The 13,703-nt window shown below is 60.2% G+C and overlaps 1 long non-coding RNA gene across 1 annotated transcript; it reads left to right on the top strand.

Annotated features, from left to right (window-relative positions):
* The first annotated feature begins 1,827 nt into the window (after positions 1 to 1,827).
* LOC134470596 (uncharacterized) lies at positions 1,828 to 4,097 on the top strand. The gene is made up of 2 exons (XR_010039544.1): positions 1,828 to 3,021; positions 3,389 to 4,097. It is a non-coding gene; the product is annotated as an uncharacterized LOC134470596 (long non-coding RNA).
* The last annotated feature ends 9,606 nt before the right edge of the window (positions 4,098 to 13,703 follow it).

The raw sequence follows: 13,703 nt of genomic DNA, 5'->3' as shown, positions 1-13,703 counted from the left end.
CCCCACCACGCCAGCTCTGCTCTTGGCCTCTTCTCAGATCCACGGCAGGAAAGACTCCGCGTCCCACGTCGCTGCCTGGTCTCCCCGGCCAGATCTCCAGCTGTTTTCTCTGCTCCTTCGGAAGTCAGAATGGGAGTCAGCTGTGGTCGCAAGGGGCCCTCGGGTGAGGGAACTGTCTGCCTGCCCCGTCCCTGTGCTGTTTCGACATGGTCCTCCTGCCTGGCTGGTTACCTGGTGGGCAGGAGGGGAGGTCACAACTACCTGGGGGATGACTCTGCAGAGAGGTTCCCCTTCATGGCCGTCTGGTAATCACTTGGCAATCTTTTAAATTTTTATTCTTCAGTCAACACACATCCACGCGCGCACATACACAGAAGGTCCAGGGAGGCACAGGCTCCCTAGTGGGATTTATCAGCAAATCTCTCCTTGTTCTCAGTCAGGCTCGGCAATGTCCCCAGCCAGCACCACCGTCCAGAGCAGCCCGACACCCGCTCTCCCCAGTAGCTAGGTGCCCACATGAGTATGTTCCACACACTCAGGCAGGTGCGGAAAGGGCGGCTGCTGCCCTGACCGCTCCTGAGATGACAGGCTTGCTGTCTCCAGACCCCTGTGCCTCTTCCTCTTGCCTGGAATGCAGAGGGGACAGCAGGAGGTCCAGCAGCCCTGTTGGACGGGGAAGTCGCTGAATCATAAGCAGCACCGACCCCGTGAAGTCCGCGTCACTGAGGGCCTGGCTGCCGATTCCGGCCGGGCTGCCAACCCTGGTTGCTTTCACCCGTGAGAAACAGCTCCGCCCTTTACTAATGCTCGGTGCTGGAGGGAGGGCCAGCTCGGTCCTTGCCCCTTGGTGTTTCTGAGTCCTTCCTGATGACCCGGGTTCCCCTTCCACCCCTGGGAGAGCAGCCTCTGGGTCTCTCCAGGAGGCTCGGAGCGGCGACGGGGGACGTAGAGCTCACGTTCTCCACGCTGGCTGCAGTGGACCCAGCATCCCTCACTTTGGGCTGGCAGGAGCTCCTTCCGCATCCCCGCTCTGACGCTGGCCTCCCATGCAGGCCTGAGGTCCCCAAGCTGCCCCTGTCCCTCGAGCAGCTCACCGATCGCCTTCCTCCGAGGCGTCTGTGCCACCACCCGGAGCCCCGGGCTGCAGCCTGGAGTGTGGAGTCAGGGAAGAGGCCCGGCCAGGCCTCCAGCCCCGGGGGTGCTGGGCACCCGGTGACCTCCAGTGAGGACACGGTGCCCCCGGAGCCCAGCCCCCAGGGGCGGGGCGGGCACTGCCAGTCATCAGCTCTGGCCGGGCTCTGAGCTCTCACGCTGTGGTCAGGGTCACAGCACACGGTTCCTGGACTCCGTCCTGCTTAGGAGAAATGAAGAAACCCCAAGGAGTGGCCCGGATGGACAGAAGGAGCCAGAAGGGTCCAGTTGGCCCCCTCCTGCAGATCTGAACCGGGCGGCAGCGCCGGGTAGGACACATCCCTGTCCCTCGCTTGCTCTGGGTGTGGGGTGTGCAGGCTGCAGACACACACAGAGGCCCACAGGGCACCCTGGGGAGGGTGGCAGGGCTCAGCAGAGGCTTGGTCACTGCGCCCCTTCTGCAGAGCTGTCCCGGGTGTGCAGGAAGGCCCCCCTTCCTCTCCTCCTCACCCCTCCTCACCCTCCCCTCCCCACCCTCCCCGGTTTGGAGCCTGGAGCCGCGGGCCACACTGGGGCTCTCCCTGCCCCAAGCCCCCAGCAGGCCCGAACAGGACCGGCAGCGGCTGACTCCTCCAGCGCCGACCCTCCCCGTGCCCCTGGGGTCTCCTTGGCTCTCCAGGTGAAAGCCTGCTCTCCGTGGGCTGTCTCATCCCCGCCTTGGCTCCGGGCCCCATTCCTGGCAGCGGCCTCGCCCATCCGCAGGCGGCTCCTGAGCTGTCTGCAGAGCCCCACCTGTGAGCCCTGCGGCTCTGGCAGCAGCAAGTCTGGTCACAGCCTCCTGCGGCCTCCCGGGGGCTGGCACCTCCGCCTGCACCTGAGCCAAGACCCCAGGGCCCCGCCCTCCCCTCCCTTGATCTCCACCTTGCTGGGCCAATTATCCTTTCCTGGGGCACCGGTATTTGTCACTGGGGTGTTGGGGTGTTTGTCCACCTAGGTGTCTGGTGCCCCACCAGACAGACCAGAGCTCCCTGGGCTGAGGGAGAGAGGTCTGCCTCTTGTATCCAGTGACCCGGGACCTACTCACAAAAGAGCTCCCTACATGTTTGATGAGTGACTTGCAGATCCTACATCAGCACCAGATGGGCCCTGGGTACAAGTGATGTTGAGGTTGGGGTCCCAGATCACCTTATTCATGAGGGTCGAAACAGGAGTCCCAGGTGAGCTGCTTCTCACAGAGCCAGCACCAAGGTTTCTCTGAGGAGGTAGCAAAAACAGCCAAAAGAAGAAATACCCAAAGAACATTCTGGAACAGAGGGGTGTGCCTCCCAGGGCAGCGACTGGAGTCCGTGGGTGGCAGAGCCCGCTATGGAGCCCGTGGGCAGGGTGGGCCTGGAGCTTTAGTGCCCAGCCCAGGAGAACTCAGCAGGTCTGGTAGGGCTTTGGGGGAAAGATCCAGAAATGGGGCCTGCTCTGGAAGGGGGACCCGGGCCTGGTTCCAGCTGCAGCGTGTGGCACAGTGGCACACCAGGGCACAGCTGGGCTCCTGCCACCGTGCTTGCGGGAGGGACAGGAAGGTGGGGAGCCGCCCAGGTGGCTGCACCAGCATTGCGGTCCGTCTCCTGTCAGTCACACAACAGCAGCGCCACGTGACAGGAGGGGGCGGCCAGCTAGGCACGGCTCCGGGGTGCAGTCCGTGGTCCCCACTCCAGGGTGGGCATGGCGTGGCAGGCAGGGCCTGACCCCGGCATCTAGGGGCAGGGAGGAGCCAGGTCACAGCACCCAGCACCCAGAACCTCCCTCCACGCACAGGAGTTCTGGGGACATCGAGGATCTAAGCCGTGACACACAGTAGGACACAGGGCCGGCCGCTGGCAGAGCCAGGACTGCTGGGTAGGTGTGACCGTGCACAGCCTTTGTCCCCGTGACCCTGGGAACCTCCACGCGGAGGCTGGAGCCCAGGGGGGAAGGACAGGGCCGGGCCCTCTCCTCCTCAGAGCTCCACTTCCTCCCTACCTTGGCAGCTCTGGGCAGGGCCTGGTCATTCTGCAGCCTTTTCTGGGAAATCCCAGATCACCCCAGGTCACCCCAGCGTCACACCCGCCATCCAGGCGCCGTCCCGGCAAAGCCTCCCCTGGGAAGCCCTCCCGGCTGCCTCTGAGGGCCCCGGGGTCCTCCTGCTGCGGTGGCTTGCTGTGGCCGGAAAGGTTTCATCTGGGGTTTGTGGGTTCGCTTGCTTAGAGTCTCTGTATTCTCGTAGGTCAGCTCTGTGGGTTTCTGGTGGATGGATGGACGGACAGATGGATGGATGGACAGACGGATGAAGGAATAAATTAATAAATGGGTTAGAAACAGTTTTTCTGCCTGGCAGTGACACAAGGAAAAAAAAGGAATTAAATACACCCCAGGTGCACAAGCACAGTTTGTGCTGTGCGCTCCAAGGCACCCTGCCTGCTTAGAAGCACACCCAGGTGTCATCGGGGAAACTGAGGCAGGTGCGTGTGAGGGAGGTGCACACGTTGCCTGGCTCTTTGGCCCAGCCTGCTTTTTCCTGGCCTTGGTGCTACCTCAGCCCCACGACATCGGCCTTGGGGACTGGGTCCCCACTGAGCTCCCAGCCGCCTCCCCCACCCACTCTGCTCCCTCCACCTGCTCCAGGCACACCTTCTTCGTCCCCAACCCTCGTCCTCTCTGGGTGGACCCTGGGCTCAATCCTAAGCAGTTCTGCTTAGCTTGAAAGATTTCTAAAGCAAATCCAGCTGAGGATTTAGCTCAGCGGCTTAAGCGCCTGCCTTGCAAGCAGGTAGTCGTGAGTTCAATCCTCAGTACTGATATAAAAAAAAAAGTTAAAACAAATCTGGTGGTGAAACCCAGAATCCCAGCGCTCTGGGAAGAGGCTGAGGCAGGAGGATCCCAAGTTCAAGCCCAGCCTTAGTGATACAGTGAGACTCTGTCTCCAAATTTAAAAATACTAACGGGCTAAGGATGCAGCTTGTTGTGACGGCCCTGGGCTCCTTCCTTTGGCAAAGATTTCATTTTTTAGGCTGGTTTTAGATCAGATGGAAAGAAGGTCAGGGATTTCCCTATGCACGCTGGCCTCCATCCCCCAGGTGGCTATGTCTGTAGTCGGTGAGCCACACCAGCCACGGCACAGTCACAGGTGTGCTTGGGACCAAAGACAGGCACTGAAGAGCCCCGAACACAGGTGTCTGACCCTCCAGGCTCTGGTGGCTGTGGATGTCCACTGTCTCTACAGTGTGGCCTTCTCCAGGGGACACAGCTGCACTGGCCTGGCACAAGCAACCATGCATCCCCGCACCCTGCCCGGACAGTCACAGAGCGGAGGTCAGGGGTGGCAGGAACCACTCAGCCCTTGTGGCCTCTGCAGGACACTGCGGGGCCCCCCATCTCTGGCCTCTGGTCCCCACCAAGTCAACAGAAATATCAAACAGGAAGTAAATCTCTGCCTGGTTTTCAGAAGCAAAACTTCGTGGCCTTTGATCTGCAAATGTAATTAGCATTAGAATTAGAGATGGAGCGGATGTTTGTCCAAAAGCATTAACTTCAGTCCTGGCCCGGTTTCTCCCTTATCAGCTCTGTCCACCACGCAGCGGTGCCCGTGGCAGGGTGGGAAATTGGAGGGGACGGAGCCCACAGCGTCCACAGTGTCCGGGCCGCTCTGTTGCATGGCCCTGAGGTGGCCTCTCATCCCTGAGTCCACCCCACCGCTGTAAGGGACGCAGCTCGGGTCCCCTGCTGGCCGTGTTTGCCTCTGTAATGGTCTCATCTCCCAAAGCGGCCTGCACGGCCACCCTGCACGGTCACTGCAAGATCCAGATGCAGGGAGAAAGAGAAACAAAGCCCTCCTGCAGGCTGGGCCGGGCTCCCCAGGGCCTCCCTTTAATCATCCGCAGGCTGCTGGCTCTTTGCTCTCATAAAGCTGGTTCTGCCTGAGCCTTGGGTTTAAAAGGTGATGAAGCCCTGCAGGACGGCCACCAAACACCCAAGTCCAGCATAGAGGCGGCAGCAACGTCCTGCGGGCAGAATCACTGCCCTCTGTGACTCCCTGGAGCTGAGCCTGGGGAGATGCACTCTGGGATGGGAGCAGGAACCCTCAGTCAGACATGAAGGACCATGTGGCTTACAAGTGTGCGTGCCTGTGTGTGGACATGCGTGAGCACAGTGTGACACGTGTGAGTGAACACGCAGGAAAGCACTTGTGCACATGCATACATGTGTGTGTACACACAAGCGTGTATGTATACATGAAAGATGAGCACGTGTAGGAGAGTACATGTGTGTGAATGTGCCCACAAGTGTGTGCACACGTGTCTGTGTGTGCACACATCATTGTGTCTGTCCATGAGGGTCTGAGCATAGATGTGTGTCAGTGTGTGTGCATGAGGGGCCACCATCCCCACTTCTTGCCTGGGTCCTCCCAGTCCTGCCCCTCTGCTTCACATGGACGGAGCCCGCCCCCCCGCCCCGACCTGCTCTCTGAGATCAGAAGCTGCAGCCCAAGGCTGGACAGACAGGAGGTCGGGTCGCAAGGGGACATCGCTGGGAACATGCGTCCAAGGTACCCGTCACGGAGCTGGGAAGTGTTCACTGTCCATCCACATAGTGCCAGACGGTAGCGTCGGTTACCTGCAGCTCACAGCAGTGTGGTGACCACGAGGCCCCCTGGACCGACTATTCCACCAGTTCAGATGAGGGTTGAGGTCAGGCTGTGCTCAGCTGGGGAGCCCCACAGAACGACATGGTGTCCTCCAGGACCCAGCAAGCTGGCTGTGTAATTGTTTTGAGTCAGGGGACCGCAGCCCTGTCCTGAGAGGCCTGGGCAGGTGGAGGGCAGCAGGGATCACAGGTCAAGGGCTCGCTGGTCCTTTCGGGCACACCGTTAGCCTGCAAGGGGACAGACCTCCCGGTCACTGCACACAGCAGACGGGACAGGCAGGGCTGCGGGGGAGCAGGATGCCGGGCGCTGGCCTGGCCTGCTGTCACGGATGGGAGCAGAGAGCGTGGACAGTGCGGGTGCTGCGCAGGGGGCTCCTGTCCGGGCCCTGGCCACCTCCTCCCCTCAGCTCGGCCGGTGCCCCCTGCGGCCTGAAGGCCTGCCTGCCTCTGCGTCCTGTAGTAAAAGCAGCCCGGGCCGGGTGCGAGTCCTGTGAGACGGCAGACCTGTATTCCCAAGGAGCGAGGAGGAGCGGGGAACCTTCTCCACGTCAAAAAGAAGCGGTTGGTAAGGCTTTGATTTTTTTTCCTCTAAGAAAGAAAGAAACACTAGCTGCCTTCAAAGTCGGAGAGGGAAATTTTTTTGTTTTTTAACCAAAAGAAAGTAATAGCAGCAGTGAGGGTTGTCTTGCTCTGAGCCCTTAAAATCCCGGCCTTTCTCCTCCTCCGGAGAAGGCTTTGAAAACCACCCTTTGCACCCCTCGTGGCTGTGGGATGGTGGGAACTCCTTCCTGCCCCACCCCAACTCCACTGCAAATGAACTCACACAGGGTCCCCGCGCCTCCCCAGCCACAGATTGAGGTGACCCCAGAGCCCGCGGCCACTGTGAGCTGGTCAAAGCCCCAAATGCCAACAGACTCACAGCACCCCAGCCGGGCTCAAGTCGGGGAGGCTTTCAAGACGGAGATCTGAACCTGGAGACTTAGAAATAGGAGCCTCAGGAGTCTGATGGGCCCAGCATGGCCCGCCTGCTCTGTGTGTCTTGAAGTAGATCGAATCCACGAAGGGGCCACAGCTCGGCCACTCCCTGACTGCTGTGGGTGAAGGTGGTGGCCGCGGCTGTGGGGGCTGCGTTACCCAGGACGGTTACTCCAGAGCTCCGAGCCTTTGACCGTGACAACCCTGCCACCCTTCCTACCCAGGCACCTCCTTCAAATCCCACATGCAGCCCTGTCCTTGTAGAGGGGTAGCGTGAAGATGCCACACGTCAGCCCGGTTAGAGGGACAGAAGCCCGGAGATCACAAGCCCAGAGCCAGAGGAAGCCGAACCTGTGGATGGACGCCGGGATCCAGACGGGCACAGACTGCAGCCGCTTGTCACCCGGAGGGTGGCAGCTTCGGCCTGTTCCCCGCTCTGCCAGGGCCGTAACAGTTCCTCACGGTGACACACAGGGGACCACTCCGGTGAAGGGCAGAGACGGGGTCTGGCCGGTCTCGCTCCCACCTCCCGTGTCATCCTCTCCCTGTCATGCAGGCCCCGAGGGCGCATGGCACCCGCCTCTGCCCCTGGGCCCGGGGATCCCCCTTGCTAAGTTGCCCCATTTTATCTTGTTCACTCTCTGTTTAGATGTTTATTTCAGGGGTTCAAAATCTCTAATTATGCTTCATTCACAGTGGCAACCCCAAGCCCTTTCTGAGAGCCCCAAACCCTTTCTGAGAGACCCAAGCACTTTTTGGGAACCCCAAGCACTTTCTGAGAGTCCCAAGCACTTTTTGGGAGCCCCAAGCACTTTCTGAGAGTCCCAAGCACTTTTTAGGAGCCCCAACCACTTTCTGAGAGCCCCAAACCCTTTCTGAGAAACTCAAGCACTTTTTGGGAGCCCCAAGCACTTTCTGAGAGTCCCAAGCACTTTTTGGGAGCCCCAAGCACTTTCCTTGCCCTGCCTAGGTCAGGCCTAGCCCGTATCTCCCAGAATGCCACTTCCTGTAAACTCTTTCCCTTTATCTCCAAACCAAATGGCCTGTCTCCCACCAGCACTTTCAAATGACTCCAGGCACCACTGACAGCCCATTAACACCACACTCAGTTGCATAAATGCTGGTGGAGAGACTTCTTGTGAGCACCTACTTGCCTTCCTCTCCGCATCTGCCTGCCATCTCCGTCGACCGTCCTCTGCCTACCTCGGTGTCTGTGTGCTTACACCACCGTCACCCAGGCTCCTACACTCCCGCTTACACACCTCGCAAGCACCCACCTGCGGGTTTACCCACCTATCCACCCGTTCCCGCCCCCATCCCACCTGCGCCCGTCCAGATGCCACCCAGCCCAGCACCTGCCTAGCCCTGGGCTAACGGAACTGTTTGGGGGGCGTGCGGGCTGGGCCAGCCCTGGCTCCTGTTCTCTCCCGCACTGCTGTTTGGCAAGGTGTGAACCTTTCTGAGTCCCAGTGTCCTTAATCACTGGGCCTCCCTACCACGAGGGTGGCCACAGGAATGAGATGAGACTGTCACAGGCATGGTGACACCTGCGGCAGGGGCAGGAGGTGGCCCAGAGACTCACAGGGCCCCCGGGGACTGCAGCGCACAGCCACATGGTGAGCGAGCTTGGCCCCCAGTGGGGATTCCGGAGAGAAGTCCACAGGGACCAGGGCGTCTTGGAGCAAACCCCAGACGTCAGCACACATTGAATCCTCCAAGAAGGCTGTGGGCAGGATTGTGGGGTTGCCTGAGTGCTTGCAGCAGCCTGGAAATGTACATGGTTCTGGGGTCTGGTCAGCTTCCTCAGGAGCCCCAGGCTGGGTGGGACAGAGGCTGGGCTGGGAGAGCCCGACAAGCTAGCCCTCTTTTCTTATAAAGTCAGCCCACCTCAGGTACTCTGCCACGGTGATAAAAATGGAATACACCAGGAATCTCGGGGTGCACACAGAGGTGTGCCAGAGGGAGGAGCTGCCCCAAGCTATTCCACGCCTGTGGGGTTCTGGCGGGCAGGAAGAGACCCAGCCTCCGGGGTCTCGGGGGGGACAGTGGCTCAGGCATCCAGGAGAGCAGGAGGGAGCGAGGGGTCCAAGGAGGACACTCAGAACCCAACGTCAGGACTTCCTTTCGGGACAAAGAGACCCAGCTGGCCCATCGGGGCCAGCAAGGATATTGAGGAACAAGAGATGAGAGGGTCTCGGTGACCCAGCCGGGCCCTCATCCCAGGAGACAAGGAGCAGAGGGGGACCCAGAGCGCTCACAGTGGGGAGGAAGTAAGTGACAGAGAGGTGGACACAAAAAGAAGCCGCTCGAGCAGGAGGGCACACGGCTCTGTCCATTAAAATGACACACGGTGAGGCCAGGTGTGGTGGCACAGGGTAGTAATCGCAGCACTCGAGAGGCTGAGGCAGGAGGGTCACCCAAGGTCTGAGGCCAGCCTGGGCTACCTACTGAGACCCTGTCTCAGAAGGAAAAAGAAGGGAAGAGAAAAGCAGGCAGGATAAAAAGGCAAAGCCTGGCTGGGCATGGGGGCCCAGGAGGACAGGAGAGGAGGCGGGGAGGGTTAGAAGTCGGGGGTCCCCAGACCGAGTCCACGAGAGTGCAGGGGAGCGGAGACACCTGGGGTGGGGCCAGACGCTGGAAGAGAGTGGACGGTGGGGAGCTGTGACAGGACGACCTTACACAGCGTTTTAGAGAGCGCTCAGCCAAGCTGCGGTCCCCAGGGAGGAGAGGCCCGTGGGGACGGGACGCCCCGAAGTTGGCAGGTGGAGGCTTCCCAAGTGACCACGGGCCGGGGTGCCACGCGGTCAGAGCCTGACACGGAGCTGCCACAGTGATCGCCACCTGGGGAGGACAGGGGGCTTTGAAACGAAAAACAGGAGGTCACAGTGACCAGGCCTGCAGTCCTGCAGTCCGTGCTCAAGAGCAGAGCAGGGTCAGGCACCCCCGTCACACTCCGCACTGCCGTGAACACAGCAGGCACGGAGCACAGTGACACGATGTCCTTGGCTGGGAGGGGACTGGCCGCTCGGATGGAGCTTCTAGTCTTGCAGACAGGTTTAAGCCGATCATGGCTCGAGGGACGGCGCACGGTGAAAAGCGAGTGGGGAATCCCAGGCAGAGATTAGCATTTTCCCTCTTCCTGTGGTGGAGAGCCGCAAACGGGTGGAGGGTTCCTGCAGGCCGAGGCGTTGCCCTGGGCCCCACCCCGCTGTGCACCCCAGACTCGGGTCCTCAGCGTGCAGGACATGCACATCCAGGCCGTGTGTCAGGCAGAACCCCATCCTGGGAGACCCATGTGCACCCCTGCAACCTCCTTCTTTACAGATCAAGATGCTAAACCCACTGTCCAGCTCGGTCCCTCGAAAAGGGGCAGCATGCTGTAGTTCGAAGCAGGAGAGAAGGGCAGTCCCAGGGCAGGCCTGGCAGCGGAGACGGGCCCGCCACACCAGGCAGCAGGGGCCCTTCCTCCCCTCTTGCTTGACCGGTCACTCTGTCCAGCAGGGAACATCTGGTCATGCTGCCCCACCACACAGGCCCCTCCAGCAGAGGCCACTGCATGTGGGATCCCAGCGCCCTGGGAGGCTGAGGCAGGAGGACAGGAAGGTCAGGGCTGTGAGGAGAACGACAGAATCAGGACACAGAATTTATATTATTTATGATGGTCACCCAGAGTCAACACAGAAAGTGCAGAAGTCTGTCCACATCCTCAAAGGCCCAGAATATTCAGCCAAGGGCCTGGATCCCACAGCAATGTCCCGCCTGAGTCCAGATGAAGACCCAGAGCTCGTGACAGTGCCTCCCATGAGTCCATCTGAAGGTCCAGAGCCCACAAGAAGGACTCACACCAGTCCCTTTTAAGGATCTGTGCTGGGAAGGCCCAAAGGTCAGCGGTGGAAGCCAGAAAGTCCATGCCAGCAGGATGAAGAAGCTGTGCTGGTGGGATGAGGGTTCTATGCTGGAGCCGAGAAGTCACACTCACAACAAAGACCAGGGCTGTCCTGAAAGGCACCACAGTCATCCTCAGCGACACGGAGGCCCCGAGCTCCTCCAAGGACAAGCACAGTCGGGTACATGCCAGGAAGCAGCATGACGAGTTCATCCTGGAGACCAAGCAGCACACGTCTTCCCCTCCAGAGCCAGGAAGCAATGCTCAGTGTAAGGACCAGAGCTCCCCAAAGTGAACCACAGCCACCTTCATCAACAGGATCCCCAGCTCCTCCAATGACAATGGTCGAACTCACACTGGGGAAGCCAGCATGACGAGCTCCTCCAGGACAACCAACGGCTCAAACAGCAACACTTAGAGAACCCACAATGCAAGGTTCTCCTTCTCCACGTCTCTACACTGGCAACTTTCCCCAGGTGGGAGACCTACGCCTCAGCACCAGGCTGATTTAATTCAGCTGGCGTTGACCACCAGATTTTAATCCATAACAGCAACTTAGAGAGATCCTGTCTCAACATAAAAAGTTAAGACGTGTACATGGGGGAGGAATGTAGTTCGGAGGGAAGGCCCTGGGCTCCATCCCCAGCACTGCAAATACAGAAAACGGGAAAAAGGCAGAAGGTGCCGACACCATCACCTTGCTGCTCGGAATGAACACGAGACTGATCCGGGCGCTGGGCTGCGCTGCACTGATACAGGCCAGGAGCCCACATGACACACGTTTCCCTTCCCAGGGGCAAACGGCATCTGACCTTGAACCCTGCAGTCCCTGACCAGCTGCCAACTCACAGGGTGTGCAGCACACAGAGGAGCCAGCACAGGGAGCCCCAAGTTCCCAGGACCCTGCTTCCAAGGGGCCCCACCTGGGGTCTCCACAGAGCAGACCCCAGCTTCCTCCAAATGGGTCACGTGGAAAGGGAGAAGGCGCCCTGGCCCCGGGAGCTCAGACCGCTCGGAGGCTGAGGATCAAAGCGGGCAGCCCCCAGCCCCTGTGTTCCCGAGACGGCTGATCAGGTGACAGGGCGGGAAACAGTGCCAGGGAGCAGCCACGGTCACCCGGGAGGTGGCAGCAGCGGTGAGCACTTTGCTGTGACCGGGATGGGGGAGACACGCAGAGGGCCAGGCGCTCTGCCTGGTGCAGACGCTCACACGGACCCACACACCCCGACTCCCACCTGGGAGTCCCTCGGTGACGCCTGGGTATGCGGTTAACAACCAAGCGCGGGGAGATTGCAGAGGACACTGAGCCGTAAGACCCGAAGTGGCAGAAGGACACGGGGCGTGCTGTGTACAAGTGTGCACAAGTATCTCAGTGAATTCTCGTGTTGCATGTGCATGGCTAGGAGTGCACGTAAGTGTATGTGGCACACGGAGATGTATGTGTATGTGCCCATGCACATGTATGCACATGTGTGTGCCATGGCCTGCGTTTGAGCACACACAGGTGCGCAGGGCTGTGGCCTCAGTATGAGAGAGGACCCGCTGCCCCGCCCCACACACACCTGAGCCCCTAAAGATTTCCCCGAGGGAGGAGCCTTTGCTGGGGCTTCCCGGTGACCAGGGCGCACCCCTAATGTCAAACACAAGTGGCACACAGCTCCAGGAAGAAGCCCATGTTTAAATCAATATACAAACAGCTCTGGGACCCAAAGCATAAACAGAGAGCAATCTGTGACTGTAAATAAGTAAGAATGGGTAAATACTACGAATATATTAATCGGGCCCCGCGCGATTTACCTCCCTCTCCCGGGCGGCACCGGGAAGCTGGGCGCTGTGCCTGCGTCAGTTCTGCTCCAGGTTCAACAGGAGGTGCCCTGGGAAGTGAACGCTGAACGCTTTTGGAAAATATCGGCCCAAACCCGGGCCCCTGCTGCCTGGTGTGGTGGTGCACAACGGTAATCCCAGCACTTGGGAGGCTGAGGCAGGAGGATCATTGCGAGTTCAGCACCAGCGAGGTCCTGGTTGACATGCTGGGGACCTTGGGACGGAAGCCAGCCTGGCCCAGCTCAGGCACAGGGGCGAGGGCATTCGGCACCAGGAACACAGTGGGGCCCCGAGGAGGAGACGACCGGGGTGTCCCCCGCTCCCTATGGTGTCCTCTGCACCCCAGGGATGGGAGGAGACCTCCTAAGCACGCAACCTGACTCCAGGAAAGCAGCCCGCGAGGCGGGTCCAGGCCCCCCAGACCTCTCTGCAAATTCCACGTTTGAAAAGAAGCCAGCACCAGAGCCGGGCAAAGGAAAAAACATTTGTTGACAGAGCTGATTGTGAGACGCTTTAATTCGGAAAATGTTTGGGAGCGGGTTCGCTTTCAGGCCCCTAAGAGGCGGCGGAGACAGAGCAGAGGCATCTTCCCTGCGCTCCGAGCCTGCGGGCAGCTTTCACCCCTAATTGGATTACGGCTGGGTTGGTGAAGAATGCACTGTGTCCCCTCTCGGCACACGAGTGTGTGTGTGTGCGTGTGTGCACACTCACTCTGTCTCTTCTGTCTTTGGAGAAAGCTCTGGCCCGACTTTACTATTCATTAAACGTTTTGTCTCAGGCGTTTCACGGTGCAGGTAAAATGTTTCCTACAGGGAAAGGGGCCGGGCGCTGCCCCCTACCTCCCACCCCCACGGCCCCCCACCTTGCTCCTCCTCCTCCTCCTCTGCCCCTCGCTCCAGCCGGGGTGACCAGGAGGGAGCCAGTGCCAGGGGCAATGCTGAGGAGGGGTCCAGTGTCCCACAGCACCAGAAGGACACGGTGGCCCACAGGAAGAGGAGGGCACGGTGAGGAGGAGCCAGGCCCTCGAGCCCAGGGAGGAGAGGAAAGCCAGGGCCACTTGTAGCCCCGTGGTGAGAGCCAGCGGCCCCGTAGGTGCCGGGGGGCTGCAGAGGCAGCTGGGACGGGGCTGCACCTTTGTTCGGGACCCCACGCACAAAGGCACCACATGCATGGTGGACAGCAGGTGTTGGGGAACAGCACCGACCACACAGCC

This window comes from Cavia porcellus, unplaced genomic scaffold (genome assembly GCF_034190915.1).
Source record: "Cavia porcellus strain 051 isolate PalLab524CR breed Dunkin Hartley unplaced genomic scaffold, mCavPor4.1 scaffold_16, whole genome shotgun sequence".
NCBI lineage: Eukaryota > Metazoa > Chordata > Mammalia > Rodentia > Caviidae > Cavia > Cavia porcellus.
This window is presented reverse-complemented; position numbering and strand designations above follow the sequence as displayed.